Below are 15,984 nucleotides of genomic sequence, written 5' to 3' on the forward strand. Positions count from 1 at the left end.
TTATACTGCTTCTAGTAAGACTGTCGATTCTAATGTTTTATCGTATCATTTGTCGGAGGTTTCGCTCGCTTTATTTACAACATTTTGCTCTCTGCTAGGTCAATTACTGGCTGAGTATCACTACAGCCTAAGGAACTGCACTAATTCTCATTTTAATGTCTTGCTGGTTATCTTGCTGTCAATTCTAATAATTTGTTAATGTCTATACCAGTGCCGCCACTCAAATGTTTTGTTCTCTGTACACAATATTGTTAGGTCTTCAGCTTTCCAGGCAGAGTATCATTCCACTTTCTAGACATAGTATATGTCTCTCCAACTAGCTGCCAAATAACTGATTCGTTTGGATTGTTGAATTGATCATTTTTGACAGAATGTGACGAAATTTTAGTCAAGAATTCATTTTGTGTTAGTGGCTGTTTTCAAAGATTGCTGAAGTAGTCAGCGTTGATCTTGATAATCAAGTAGAAGTGGCGATTGAAGTCAGTTCTCTAGTCATGTAATAATAAAAAATATAATAATAAAAACTTGAAAACTTGAGTGGAAATAGTCCAGAATCAAATCCATTTTAGTAAGTATCGGTGAAAAAAATGTTGGAGTCATTCGTTACTCGCTACCTCCGCCATTTTCGCAGTACGAATGTCTTAGCTAAAAATCGTCATTTTCATTTCATTTCTGCAGGGTGTTGAAAAGAAAACGCCAGAGGGATTATCATCATCAGACGATGAAACCGTCTGATTACTGACTGTTCTCATAGTTTCATTCATTGGCACTACTTTGCACTACAAGTAATTTCGTTCATTTCATTTTTTACGCCGCCATTATTTACTTGCCAATTCGTTTTGAATTAAATTACCGCAAATGTGATTAATATGTAGTAGATAATGTGGTGTGTGTGTGTGGACACAGCCGTGATCAGGTTATGCCCAGTGGTAGAAAACAGGTTATTATGTCAGGATCTTCTTCTAATGTAGGATCTACATTCTACTCACCATGTTTAAAGGCTGTAGCATCTGCATAATATGTACATGTACATTATTGAAGTACATGGAAAAGACATTGAATTGAGTCGACACAAAATCCCCCTTTCTACTACCTGCCGAGATCTAATATCTACTATATCGACTCAGCTTTTCTACATCTTTGGTCTGTACTGTGTTTACTGGGCGGGGACAATTGTAACACTTTTCGTATTTTCCAACATTACGCGTTTTTCTCGTGAAGATTTCACTTCCAAAGTTTTATATAAAGAAGCCAACAACTCGATAGTTGATATGAAAACTAAATTGGAACTCAATTAATCATGGAAATTTTGGGTCGCAAAAATCGTTGCTCAAATGTTACAATCGCCCCGTACCCAGGGGCAATTGTACCACCCTTGCGGGGCAATTGTAACAGTGTTATTTATAACTAAACACAAACTAAATGAACAACGGAAACGGAAGCACAAATTGTAATATTGCATGAAACTAAAGAAAGAGACGTTTGAATGCTTCCAGGCTACGCGCCATCGCATTTATGGCATCTGAATGCAATATCAACCTTCGTGTTTTGTTCAAGCTTAAAGTGTACAAGAGACACATTCATTTCATCATCTCCCTACACATATTCGGCCTCTTCTACCAAGGTTCTATTGTATAGCGGGCATAATGGGTTGATCATTTGGTCACCTACGAAGGTGCGAAACCGACCTGGCTAAAATATCTTGGTTGAATGGGCCGATGATAGTATAGTAAAACGAGGTCGCAGCATTGTGTGGCGTCAAAGCTATAATGACATTTATCTGTGCTGTAGAAAATTAACATAAATTGTTCACATCAAATATCAAAATGTAAGTGGGCCATGATCAAAGTCAGAGCACGGGAATTAAGCCATGACTATTGAAGTTCGACACACCAAAAGTCGATCAACATGAGAAAGGGTAGTTGAATCACGAAAATAACCGAACCGTCAGATTCACATCACCACTATTGTATCGCCCTTTCGACAGATGATCATGTTAGAATTGGTATCGCAAGGCAGTATCTGTTCTGGTGAGCTTCTTGCTGTTGCAAGATTATTCTGCAGTAGATGAATGGTAATACCAACATATGAACAAAGACATTCAGAATTGATAACATATTGTAACGGGGCAAAAGTAACAGAGTGTTACGATTGCTCCTGACACGCTCGACCATGATTAGTGTCTCAGTATCGTACCTTCCCGGCGATGCAAGTCCTATTCTTTCTATCACCACGGTAGACTATAGTAACATTGCGCCAGCTACACATATTACGTTGTAACTACTTGAGGTACTATTCGTATTCCAGACCAGAAAAACTTAACTCGAGGGTCAAAAATTTCGTTTTTTGCAAAATATTCCGGGGTTTCGCATCGTAGCTCAACGTAACTCCAGGTATGATTGGAGAGATAACTACTGCATGCGCACTTAAAATATCAAGCTGATTTCTACCTCCTACTAGCGGCGAGGTCGATTGTTACATTTGCCCCTAGTTACATTTGTCCCCGGTCTCCCCTATACCTATTGAAGTAGCGATGTCAGACGACTAAATCCAATGATACATTCAATTCATGTTACTCTTACATTATGTACAATGACTTCAATGCCGGCATTGACCGACTCCAAAGATTCATGTGCTGCGCTAAATCCTCAATTCATTACGATTCGTTACGGTGGTGCCGTATACTTCTGCAGAAAGTTGACAATTGAGAATAAATTGCGATCGTGGCTATGTTACAATATTACGACCTGCCGAGGTACCGCAAATCTACATCAAATGCACTTCAGTCCGAGTTTAATGTACACCCTTCTCAAGGGCATATGACTTATGACACTGTCAGAATTCTTGGATAGTTGAGCACTACTTTCCAGTTAATATATAATCGCAATTATTTTCGTTGGTGTTGGTCGTAGGTTGTCATAGTCGACTCCATGCGTGCCACTTCATCTCATCAGAGTCAGATGAAAAGCTTGATGTCATTTTCAGCAGGCCGACATTGTGCATTCTTTCCGAAACTGCCGACTTATAGCACGGCAGTAGTAGTATAGATCCCTCGTGATGTGCCTGGGGCTCTTATGGGTGCGGTCGCACGGTGCCGAGAAACTCGTGGTGACACGGTGACCCTTATCTCTTATGGGTGCGGTCGCACGGTGCCATTGTGTCTTATGGCTGCGGTGGCATGGTTACCTTTTCGGGTATAGGCTGCGGCGGCACGGTGCCGTGAAAACTCGTGGTGGCATGGTTACCTTTTCAGGTATAGGCGCGGCGGCACGGTGCCGTGAAAACTCGTGGTGGTATGGTTACCTTTTCAGAATAGGCGCGGTGACATGGTGACTAGGGATGGTGTGAACGTGAGGTTCACGTTCGTGTTCTGTGTGTGAACCTCGGAAAATTTGAGGTTCGCGTTCACAACAGAACCTTGGTAGGTTCTGCACTGTGAACCTTTATCATATATTGCAACCTTCACACTTCATTATAACATCTTTGGTTCAAATTTATTGACTTTCAACTGCGGGCCACTCTATGCATGGGGCTGGTAGCATAAACATTCAACACTAAACGAGCATGCCCTTGACAATCTCAAAAATTTACTTGCATTGTTACAAAAGTTTGCTCGAAATATCCAGCCTTCCGTTTGTACATATTTAGTGTCTCTGTGCTGTGAGCTTGACCCGCAATCACATGACATCAAGAGCGAAATATACACTGTATTTTGTCAGCAAATGACCCTTATTCAACCAAACAATCAGATTGATATCGTCTTCAGATGTAAAAATCTAGCAGGCGTACGGGGTCAATCTTACTATATCTTACTATATCTTACTATACTGTATCATAAAAACCAAATCCGTGCGACTGGGGTGTTGGCTATACTGCTGTATAGCTTGTTAATCGGTAGCAAGTATAGAAACCCATTTTACACTCTGCTCAATATCCATGTGGCAATACTCAGACGCCGAATACATTGTCCGATCAGGTCGAAATTGTTGGCAAAGCGACGCAAGATACTGATTTTATGGGATTATTATATCATTTCATTGCCCCAGTTGATACATTTGGCGACGTTTCAAACGTCAATATGTCCTTAAGTACTGAGCTATTATGTGGCCCCGAGTCGTCGCTCGGTATCGTGTACAGTAGATTAATATAGCCAATCACCTAATTGAAATACGGGGTTTAAATTAGCAATATGACGTCACGTGACGTCATGAGGTTCACGTTCGTGTTCACACAGAACCTTTCAAAAAGGTTCACGTTCACACGAACCTGAACCTTTCAGAGGTTCACACCATCCCTAATGGTGACCCTTCGGGTATAGATGATTTGACTAACGTTGCGGGTATAGGCGCGGAGGCACGGTGTTGAATATGTATCTGCTATGGTAAATAGTGACGTGATTGGTTCTTAGTTGATGTATATGTCGCAAATTATTATATATGACCGATTCGAGGTAATCCCGACGTTTACGGTGAGTGCGACCTCAATATGTCGTTATTCTTATGGACGCGGCGATGATTCGTACTTTCAGGTATAGGCTGCGTTGACATGTCGTACTTTCAGCAAAAAGGGTGTGAAATAGTTTGCTAAATCTAGGAATCAATAGCAAGGTAATATTTGGTAATTAGTTTACCACAGAGCCGGCGTAGACGGCGATTCGAATACCAACAATAGCCGCGTTCACATACTAACACTCCAAAAAGGTGTGAAATATTTGTAAAATCCTACGAGCGCTCACAAGATAACACATCAGACAGCCATCTCTCGTGGTTTGGTGTTACAGAGACAGGAATCACGCACAAGTAATATTTTAGTAATTAGTTTGTCACAGAGCCGGCGTAGACGGTGATTCCAATACCAACAATAGCCGCGTTCACATACTAACACTCCAAATAGGTGTGAAATAGTTTGCAAACCCCGCGATCGCTGACAAGATAATGTCTCGGACATAACCAACACTCTGCAAAGTGCATATGTTTCAATTCCTGTCAAAACACCGACAATAAATCGTATCAATTGTTGGATTCAATAGTAACGATATTGTGATATACTGACTCTATACGTAGTCATTTCAATTAGCCGTCGCGAATTCGACCAATAAAGCATTTTGCATCGGGTGTTCAATGTTTGAATAACGAAATTGCTGTTTCATCTTTAGTCTTGGTTACTGGAAACAATTACATTTGTAAAATATTTTCTGATATCCATAATACGCAGAGTGATTTGTACCAACATGGAATATCTTTCAAATCAAGAACATTTCAGACACGCATAGTTTTACAAATCAATATGTTAATAACAATGTTTCTGAAAAGTTTGTTGCTGTCATAACTTTTAACACAACCCCGGTCTAATTACGTCATAATTTAATAATCAAGTCGTGATCGACTATTACAAAATCTCGTATGTCAAATCAATGCGTTAATAAGGATGTTTACAACATGATAACTTTCAATGTAACACAGGTGTTCGATCGTAAGAAATGAATTCTTAACTATACGTTGGTCAGACATTCAAATATCATATGCTTAAAACATATGTTAATCTCAAGTTGCGTGCACCGAGTAGTAATTACTTTAGGTTACAGAATAGTAACGACTTTTACAGTTGAATAAAAATACGAGTTGGCGGACTATGAATACAACCGAACTTGCTATGGATTTTGGATTGTAGTGATTACTCGCGTAGTCTTGTCTAATTTTCATAAGAATACTGTTGAGTTGGTTGGGTAAGTTACAAACGGATTGACTTGACAAGGTTTTTTGTATTTTACTCTTTTGTGTATGGCAAGATGTTAAAATGTTGAGACGTAATACTATTTCCGTTCCCTCAATTGCAACAAAAAATAACCTGATAGCTTGTTCAAGGTTTCGACAAATAGATTGAAATATTCCGATTTAACTCAACGCGTCACAAGTCGATCGCGGTATGCACAAGTGGTTGTCAAGTTAGAAATATTTACAACAATGAGCGATATTTCATTGATTGATTCTATTGTGTGTAGTGACACATTAAAATATCGCGATAGTATTTACTGAAACTTTATTTGACAAACGGAAAACTCAGTCGTGAATAGAGTTGTAAGTTTCAAGGATTGTTTCAAAGTGTAATCTTGAAATGTGACTGGATCAAAGTTGGTAGTCATGTTTGTCAAACCTATTTCTATTCACACTATGTCAAGTCGAAATATTTCATTTTGGGTGATCTCGATTTACCTTTAGTACATCTCGCGAGTGGATTCCGACGCCGTACTATAACATTCTTAATAATACGGGTTCGAGGATTTTCATGATAGAGTTGACATTTGATAAGATGCGTGTTTTTGTTAAGGGTTTGATTTCAAGTTGATAAAGACAATAACTGTATAATGCACATACTTGTGATTCTTGATTCTTGTAGAGTTATAGTTGGTATTGATTCTAGAGGTGTGAAAACAGCGGTGCGGAATGTGCGAATAATGCGATGTGGCTGAAAGTCGGCGTCAGTAATATTCAGGTTACGGTTGCATCAAAAGATCACGAAAAGATTTCTCAAAATAATTAGAATTGTGCCGAATTAACACATTCAGATACGAATCAACTTGAGCTATAGTAAGTTTCATTTCAAGTTGACAAATTGACACATTACTTGTATATTCGCATGATTCTTATCATACAACTAAAGTCAACTACGTTCCGAGGTGTCAAAACATAGAGCGACCGCATGCCAAATTGTTGGTTTACGAATCACCGTCTGCGACGGCTCTGTGACAAACTAATTACCGAAATATTACCTTGTGACCGATCGGTATGTCTGTAACACCAAATCATGAGCGATCGCTGTCTGAAGCATTACCCTGTGAGCGGTCGTAGGATTTGAAAATTATTTCATAACTTTTTGAATAAGCGTTCACTTCGCAAAGGATTAGGGTTAGGTCAGAAATAAGTGACAATCTATCGCTATTCAAGTTACCGACACTGACGGTCTAATATTCGTTACTTAGTAAATCTTACGAGTTAAATCAAGTTCTGTGACAAACTGCTTACGAAAATTTCACCGCGTGAGCGATCGATGCCTGTAGCACCAAGTCGCGAAAGATGGTTATGTCCGAGACATTATCTTGTCAGCGATCGCGGGGTTTGCAAACTATTTCACACCTATTTGGAGTGTTAGTATGTGAACGCGGCTATTGTTGGTATTGGAATCACCGTCTACGCCGGCTCTGTGACAAACTAATTACTAAAATATTACTTGTGCGTGATTCCTGTCTCTGTAACACCAAACCACGAGAGATGGCTGTCTGATGTGTTATCTTGTGAGCGCTCGTAGGATTTACAAATATTTCACACCTTTTTTGGAGTGTTAGTATGTGAACGCGGCTATTGTTGGTATTCGAATCGCCGTCTACGCCGGCTCTGTGGTAAACTAATTACCAAATATTACCTTGCTAGTGATTCCTAGATTTAGCAAACTATTTCACACCCTTTTTGCTGAAAGTACGACATGTCAACGCAGCCTATACCTGAAAGTACGAATCATCGCCGCGTCCATAAAAATAACGATATATTGAAGTCGCACTCACCGTAAACGTCGGGATTACCTCGAATCGGTCATATATAATAATTTGCGACATATACATCAACTAAGAACCAATCACCTCCTTATTTACCATAGCAGATATATATTCAACACCGTGCCTCCGCGCCTATACCCGCAACGTTAGTCAAATCATCTATACCCGAAGGGTCACCATGTCACCGCGCCTATTCTGAAAAGGTAACCATACCACCACGAGTTTTCACGGCTCCGTGCCGCCGCGCCTATACCTGAAAAGGTAACCATGCCACCACGAGTTTTCACGGCACCGTGCCGCCGCAGCCTATACCCGAAAAGGTAACCATGCCACCGCAGCAATAAGACACAATGGCACCGTGCGACCGCACCCATAAGAGATAAGGGTCACCGTGCCACCACGAGTTTCTCGGCACCGTGCGACCGCACCCATAAGAGCCCCAGGCACATCACGAGAGATCTATACCACTACTCACGGCCCACTTCCACGCTTTTTGTAAGACACCGCTTACGCGGATGAGATGGCGAGAAGGAGCCTAGATAAACATCCAACATTTGGTATAGGAATTCTGAAGTCGACCTCGTTCGGACTCGAACCCGCAACCCATTGGTGTTGCAGCCGCGGATTACCACTACGCTATCTCGCCAATGTATACTCTTGAGGTGGACTACGTCAGTCTCCGTAGGTGATAATTGTCAACGCGTTGTGCAAATTTAAACAAAGAGATTTCTATCATGCATTTCAGTAAGCAGGGTCGCATCTGTAGTATGGTGTGACGAATAAAGTAGTGAAGAAAGCTACACAAGTAGACGTAGAAGTAGCGAAACAGAATTTCACTCAGGTACGAATCCAAAACTACTTCAAGTAGAAGTAGAAGCAGCTTAATTTCGATGATACTCGAGTAAGCATACGTGAATAGCTGTGAACAGTCGTTAAAATATACGCCGTCATGGATACTCCAGCTAGCGGACAGTCTGACACCCCGGGATTAACCATTATTGGTATGGGTGTACCACTTTTGTAGTATGTACTGAAGGGTGTGTACCAGATACCGCATTACAATAGGCAGTTGAGTATATCAACCGAAAAAATATGTCGAACAGATTAGTTGTATGTATTTTATATATAATCTAATATTTCAACCGTCGAAACGGGTTGCTTTTGTTGTGTAGATAAAGTTGAAGTTACTATGCGCTTAGCTTGCAATTTTTGTCTTGATATCACAAGGAACCAGCTCAATTCTTGACTGCATTTATAAATCGTGCAATATGAATTAGGCACGTCTGAACCCGGAAATGTTCTGGCTCGTCTGAAAACGAACCTCTGCTAATTTCAAACACTGCTGTTCAGTTAGATCGAAAATGTATACTTGTTCAATACGCACAGAGAACTTTTCAAAGATGCAGTAACATCAGGTTGCTATTGTTCCGTTAGAAAACATGTGTTAGAATACCTCACGCTTTACAATGAGGAATGTAGTCTGATTAGATCGTGATAAAAAGTTCTATATCTCGACCATCTTTAACATATGACAAACTATAGAGCAATGGTCGGGAACCTTTTTCGTCCGAAGAGCCATATTGACCTTATATTTTCCATTTGAACTATCAAAGAGCCATACAGGTCAATCATCTATTACGTCACAAGTGAAAAATCGTGACGTCATGTTAGCGCAAATTCGAAATCACTACATGGGATTCGTCGTATGCACTGTATTTTCTCTGTAAAAACTAGTACTAATCATAGGGTTACCATATTTCAGCAACCCAAATTCGGGACACTCTTTAGCGCCCACTAGTTGATTTCATATTGGATTATGACGCCACACTAGCAACGCTTTGCTCATAGACCCGAGGTTGTCACGATCCGGTTCATGAGTATGGGGCTGTGTGTTGTGTAACCGGGACCGAAAGTAGGCCTACATGTTTTAGCCCCCTCCCGCCCAAATAAACAATGATTTTGAGCCCACACTATGAGGTAATCGATGCAACTTCTGGGCGACTCCGCCTCCAATTTGAAAATGTTCCGTGGCCAGATCAGAATTTTACAATATTAAGCTGCCGAAGGCAGCATAGCGAGAAAAACTAATAGCTACGCCCGTAAGGACGTAGTACAGAGTTTCCGCAATGGATCCACCACAGTTCTTGTTCAGATTTAAGACATGATATAATATATACATTTAAGATATATATATATTGGTAGGAATTTAGTGAACAAGACATTCTGGTGTTTTAGCCAAAGGATCTTCATCCGTAAGCTGTCATAGGCGGGCTTGACCCTACCGACAAGAATTCAAAGCATGGGTGTTTTGGGTAGATATTATGTAACATAAAATTTGAGAGTATATAGGATAAAGAGTTCTTATGGAAAGATAAAGTATAGCCTAAATAAAGATAGGATAAAGTCATAATAAGGAAATAAGATTAACAAAATAATTTATAGTATAAGCAGAGGGTAATAATATGGTAGCATGAATATGACTCAGTCCAAAGCAACTCTACCATAGCATCTCACGTCGTCAGGGGTGGTAAAGATATAGGTAGGGCGTATTAGCCTCTCCTTTTCTGTAGCAAATACCGGTAATGCTTACGGCAGAGGGATTATAACAATTTTGAGTGAGTTTAAATAAATGAACTTGTATGGGGGGTGAAGTTCTACGAAAATGGTTGATTTCAAATCGTATTTTAACATACTCTGATTCGAAATCAGACAAAAGCAATATATTTTTGAAAAGAACTAGTTTCATACTTTAGGATTCTGCAATAAAAAAAATTTGGAAAATTTTGTTAGTTCAGCAGTACCTCATGTTATGGCCTTAAAAAGCGGGACGTTTGACTGACTGGTCGGGACGCCGGGACAAGACGTTAAAAAGCGGGACTATCCCGCCTAAAACGGGACGTATGGTAAGCCTAACTAATCATGCTGGTTGCCTTCAGTTGAGTAATGAGTATGCAAAACTTGAGTTACATAGATCTTTTGCAAGTTATATATTTTTTATTTGTATTGTAGTGAGAGGCATATCATATTTTCGGAGCTTGAGACGATTACCATTTAGATTTCCAACAGACGTAGACAACAGTAAAAGTATGAATCTACTTTTTACTTGGTTTTACAGTTAATGCGTCTTTGGTGTTGCATATGGCATTCCTGATGACTTTGTAGTGTGGTTAATAATTGCCGAGGTTAAGCTTCATACGAATTTTGAGACTTTCTTCAGTCATACGAGATGGTAAGTTCGTCTTGATGCTTATCTTAAATGCGAGGACACATGATTCATAGGTGGAGCCAAACATGGTTACTATACAGAAGTATACATACCCACAGTAATGTGTGATGCGTCAGTGACGTGGGGTCATGGGAGGCAGGTGACGCAGCGCCTCAGCTGTCTACTAGATTTTAAACATTTTTACTACCAATATCACGCAAATTGTCTATTTATTGTTCGAAAATAAAGTGTGAATGAAGAGGTGAGGCATAGGTGAGGCAAGGCCTGGCGATGCCTTACCTGTGATTGCGCAATCCATCGTAAATATCATAAACTTTATAACTGATATTAATCGAATGTAATTGTCGCACTGACTCCGATTCGACTTCTCAATTCTCAAAGTATTCGGCCGTAGCATAACATTGCGTCACACGCCTACATTTTAACACCGACTACAAAGCTATACGTTATCAATCAAGAAAGTGGATAGCGGTGGCGTTATTTGTAATTTGAATTTGTCATTGTGAATGTCACTTCCACGGTAGTTCATTTCTCGCCGTAGATCAGGAAGACAATATCTATTTGTTAACTGCATTGCGATACAGGTGCGGCCACGTCTCCTACTCTCGTTGATCAATCAACGTATCGTGCAATCCAAGATTTCGTGGCGGGTACATCGAATTCGAGAATGATATTGGTCGCCGGCGCGATAGCAACTTGAATTTGAGGATTGAGAAAAGGCGTCCGTCCGAGCCCCTAACCCCGAATACGCCATTGTATTAACATCTCAAAGACATGTTTGTTAGGCTTACCATACGTCCTCTTTTAAGAGGATTTGTCCTCTTTTTTGACTTTTTTGAAAGCGTCCTCGGAGGACGCCCTTTTGTCCTCTTTTTTGAGATTTTGTCCTCTTTTTTGAAAATTTAGGTCAGATTTAGAGGAAATTGCGAGTGACATGCCGCAAATTAGCCCAGAAGTGAAGCTCTGGCGGGTATTTCGGAGGGAAAAGCGGCGATTTTAGCTCTGAGCGACAAGAAGACCTTTTTTTTTTTTTTTTTTTAGTCATCCACCTGACAACGTGGAGAGAAAAACGTTATTTTGAGCTCTGAGCAGAAGTGATGACTTTTTTTTTAGTCAACCGATCACGAAGTGGGAAAAATTTACCGGTTTTTGAGAATTCTTTTCCAGTTTTGCATGTCTGAAATTTCTGAAAAAGTGTCCTCTTTTTACATTTCCAAAATATGGTAAGCCTAATGTTTGTACTTCCACAAGAATAATTAGACTGGTCGTGCTGAGGATTTAATAACAAGTTTCTGCAATATAGATAAATGAAGCACAAAAATAAAAAATTCGCGAAGAGCCATATATGGTTCGCGAGCCATAGGTTCACGACCACTGCTACAACACACGCGCGTCCACGTCGTCCAAATATCATATGATCGACAGAAAAGATCATCGCTCTATCAAATATGCCGGACCTGATGTGTGGAACAGTATCCCGCCGGCCATCCGACAGTCGACGAGCATGTCCACATTCAAGTCGAAATACAAGCAATTACTACTAAATAAATACAGTCCATCCTCAAGATTACCGGACCACGACTCGATCTCGATTCCCATGACATGCCGCCCTATTTATTGTCGCTTTCTTTTTTCTATACTATCTTCTTTACTTTCATTCAGTGTGCATGCCTCCTCTTTAGATCGCCTAGGCCAAGGTGGGTGTCAGATTCCATAGACTGCTCCTTGTCGCTTCGACATCTTCCTGTCTTTTCATTGTATCGCATTTTTTGTGGTGTATTGAACTGATAAAATTGCTAATAAACCAATGATGATGATGATGCTATAGAGGGTAGTGGAATCGATTAACTGGTTGTTAGGAACCTGACAACGACGCCAATGCACATGGTGTTTCGATTTTGACTCGTTGATGCCACCTTGGGGTTCGACCGTCTGGAAATTGAACCACCGCCGTTGGTGAAGTATTTATTCGTTTGTTTTATTGACGCAACAACCGTGGCGCTTTACGCCTAGTAAGGCCATGTGCGCCACGACAGTAACATTTCATTGTCTTTGATTTCTCGTCATCTTCCGGGCGACTTTTCACACTCGCACTCTTTCACCATCGGCCTCCCTCGTTTTTCATGCACCCGTATATCTTCGTCTGTACTGTCGACTTTTTGGCGCGGCTCACCAACATCTGGGCTTTTCGTACGACACTGCATATGCAGTGAGGTCAGCGAAGTCCGAACCGGGATTCGAATCACTATCATTGGTGTAGTGGCACTGGCGCTTAACACGCTGCGCCACTCGCTTCCTCGAATTCAATTGTATTTTCGAATCATACATGTCGGCACAACCGCAACTAGTTAAATTGATGATGTTCGGTTATGCTTGCAAGGGAAACCGAGTCTGAACGTTGTTTTTAAGCGGGAAATATCTAAACCATTTTAAGATTTGAAAATCTTTTCCGCAATAAAAAAAAACATATGATTATGAAGTAGGCTAATTAGAACAAAACGTTCGCGCTGGTTACTGTATTTAACTTACTTCGTTCTGTCGATTCCATTCGTTTGTCAGTTGCTCATGTCTGTGCTTGGAAGTGCATGTCTTATATCTGCGGCGGGCAACTTCTCCAGTCGGTGGGCCGGATATAGGAAAATTAAGCACTTGGTGGGTCAGATTGATGAATCGATACATTATTCGCCCATTTATCCACATATACAAGGAATATATCGTATTTATTGAATGTATATTAATGACAGGAATGTCACTTCAAAGCCATTTCTAGACGATAATGACGAGGACAACGTGGATTTGAGAATAGCATTGTCATACAGGCGCCGCCATGTCTGCTTCTATCTGATCAATTAACACACGGTACAATCCTTGGTTAGGATTTCAAGGCGTTCGATATGCCCTACCCCAAATTTACCAAGATATCAATTCATTAGGGTTGAGTAGGTGACGAGATAGCGTCTTTGTTCAAATGTGTGGCCTAATTAATCTTGATATTGAATTCATGCCCGCGCCCTCTAAGAAATTTGAAAAGTTCCCCGCGACCCGTTTTCAGTTGGCGACCCCTGGCATAAGCGATGTCTTGCAAAAGCCTAGAAGTATGCCGCGCTACAAGTCAGCGGTTACGGAATTAAAATTAGGAAATATCAGCCTGGTGTAAATGACCATTGTAGTCGACAAACACCATGATTACCACAAACGACATTATGGTTGAGTAGTGAGTACATCGTAAATGCCGATAATGCAAGTCTTCTCGCTTCGACGAACTTACACGTAAACTCCACTCTCGCACGCTGCGCATACACGTGTATAATAACATTAAGTCACTAAATTTTGACGTAGTAAGCAAGTATAGTGGGGAATCTCAGCAGACGGGGGCGCGGCCACATTATCATGTAAGACGGGAAATTGTCCGCGGGCCGGACAAAATCCCTTCGCTTGTCGGATCCGGCCCCTGTCTTATATCATTGTAATTGGTCGTAGCCAAATTTTAGTTAATAAAATTTTAGTTAATAAAATCCTAGTATGCCACCAAGCAGATTCGTCTGTGAGATGTTTTTCGTCGTTATTCACAACGGCAGCTCGCAATATTCGTCGGATGATGATTTTCGGAATTGCGTTATGTGGCGAAAAGCATTCTTCGTTGTGGTATCGTACATTTTGCCAATGGTCCTACAAAAAGCGTAATCTGTCTGTTATGTCGCTATTCTTAAGTCAAAATGTCCAATCGACCGTCAGTAATCAAAGTGAGCCGAGCTATAGATGATGAAGCACGCGTGACAGAAACGGCCTGTGAGAGTGCAAGAAAATTAAAAGACACGAAGAAATGCATTCATTGTACTGTACAAATTGTAATGTCGTGGAGCACAAAGCCCTAAACCGGCTAAAAGCACCACTGTTGTGTATAATTATTAATAATAATGCCCCATGTAGACGAGCTTTCATGGACCTGGCTATCCAGCTCTGGCCTGAAACCGGCAAGCGAAGTATTCATTTTCGCAGCACAAGACCAATCGCTTACTACAAAATACTATCGCAGAAGAATTCTGAAGCAAAACACGGACGGCAAATGCAGAATGTGCCACAACCAAAATGAAACTGTAGCACATCTCATGTCCGGCTGTGGTGCACTTGCAGCTACCGAATACACATGGAGACACAATAGGATTGGTCACTACATTCATCTTGAATTATGCAAACATTTTGACATCACCACTTCGACAAAAAATTGGTACGATTACAGCCCAGCACCAGTGACAGAAAACGAACAAGTAAAAATTCTGTGGGATGTACCAGTTATAACTGACCGCGAAATCAGAAGCAACCGCCCGGATATAATCGTCAAACTAAAAAAGAAAAGAGAATGTTTATTCATTGAACTGGCTGTCCCAGATGATCACAACCTACAGCAAAAAAAAAAACAGAAAAACACTCCAAATACGCAGACCTCAAAATGGAATGTGAGAAAATGTGGCGATGCAAAATAAACATTGTACCGATAGTCATTGGCGCTACAGGGGTCGTGAGCAAAAAACTCATGAGACATATCCAACAAATTCCGGGTAACGTTCGATTCGACATGATCCAAAAGATCACATTATTGGGCACTGTGCACATTCTTCGGAAGGCCTTGAATGCACCACTGGACTAAAATTACACTTGTGAATCACAGCATAATTTCTGTAATTTCGATTGTTCATCTTCAATCATCTCTACCTCTGCTCTGTAACCCTTGCCAATTCTTCATCTGCTGCAATTCTGTAATCTGACTTCTCCGAGTATTGCATAGGAGTAACAATTTGAATGTATTACTGAAATTTTAAAAAAATTACTCCAATCTCGCCATTTTCCTATGGGGGCAGGTTGCTCCCCGGATTATGTGTGTATCTACCAGTTTTACTGTGAATAAAGAATATAATAATATTAACGATACCTTGTTTTCCGGGTTCGCATTCTTCAAAAGGCCCTTTTTTCTATATATAAAAAGGATGTAAAATCTTCGGAAATGAGCCGCCGATAACATCTGATTAGTTTGAATTATTGTAATAGTCATTGGTATTTAATTTCCATGTCTGTGACCCCAAGAGAATACGCAAACGACCCCATTTGGGTCGCGGCACCTAGGGTGGGAGATACTGCTTTAGTTACATCAAAATCTCTGAGAATTGTAATTTTGTGATTTGTGGGGTCAATCACGACAAGACATTCGTCA

General features: G+C 40.6%; 1 long non-coding RNA gene across 1 annotated transcript in view; it reads left to right on the forward strand.

Moving 5' to 3' along the window:
* The window catches only part of LOC145444506 (uncharacterized), a 174,189-nt gene that overhangs the window by 69,426 nt on the left and 88,779 nt on the right, over positions 1 to 15,984 (forward strand). The window lies entirely within an intron of this gene.

This window comes from Botryllus schlosseri, chromosome 8 (genome assembly GCF_051294905.1).
Source record: "Botryllus schlosseri isolate E-star chromosome 8, Bs_hap1, whole genome shotgun sequence".
Taxonomy (NCBI): domain Eukaryota; kingdom Metazoa; phylum Chordata; class Ascidiacea; order Stolidobranchia; family Styelidae; genus Botryllus; species Botryllus schlosseri.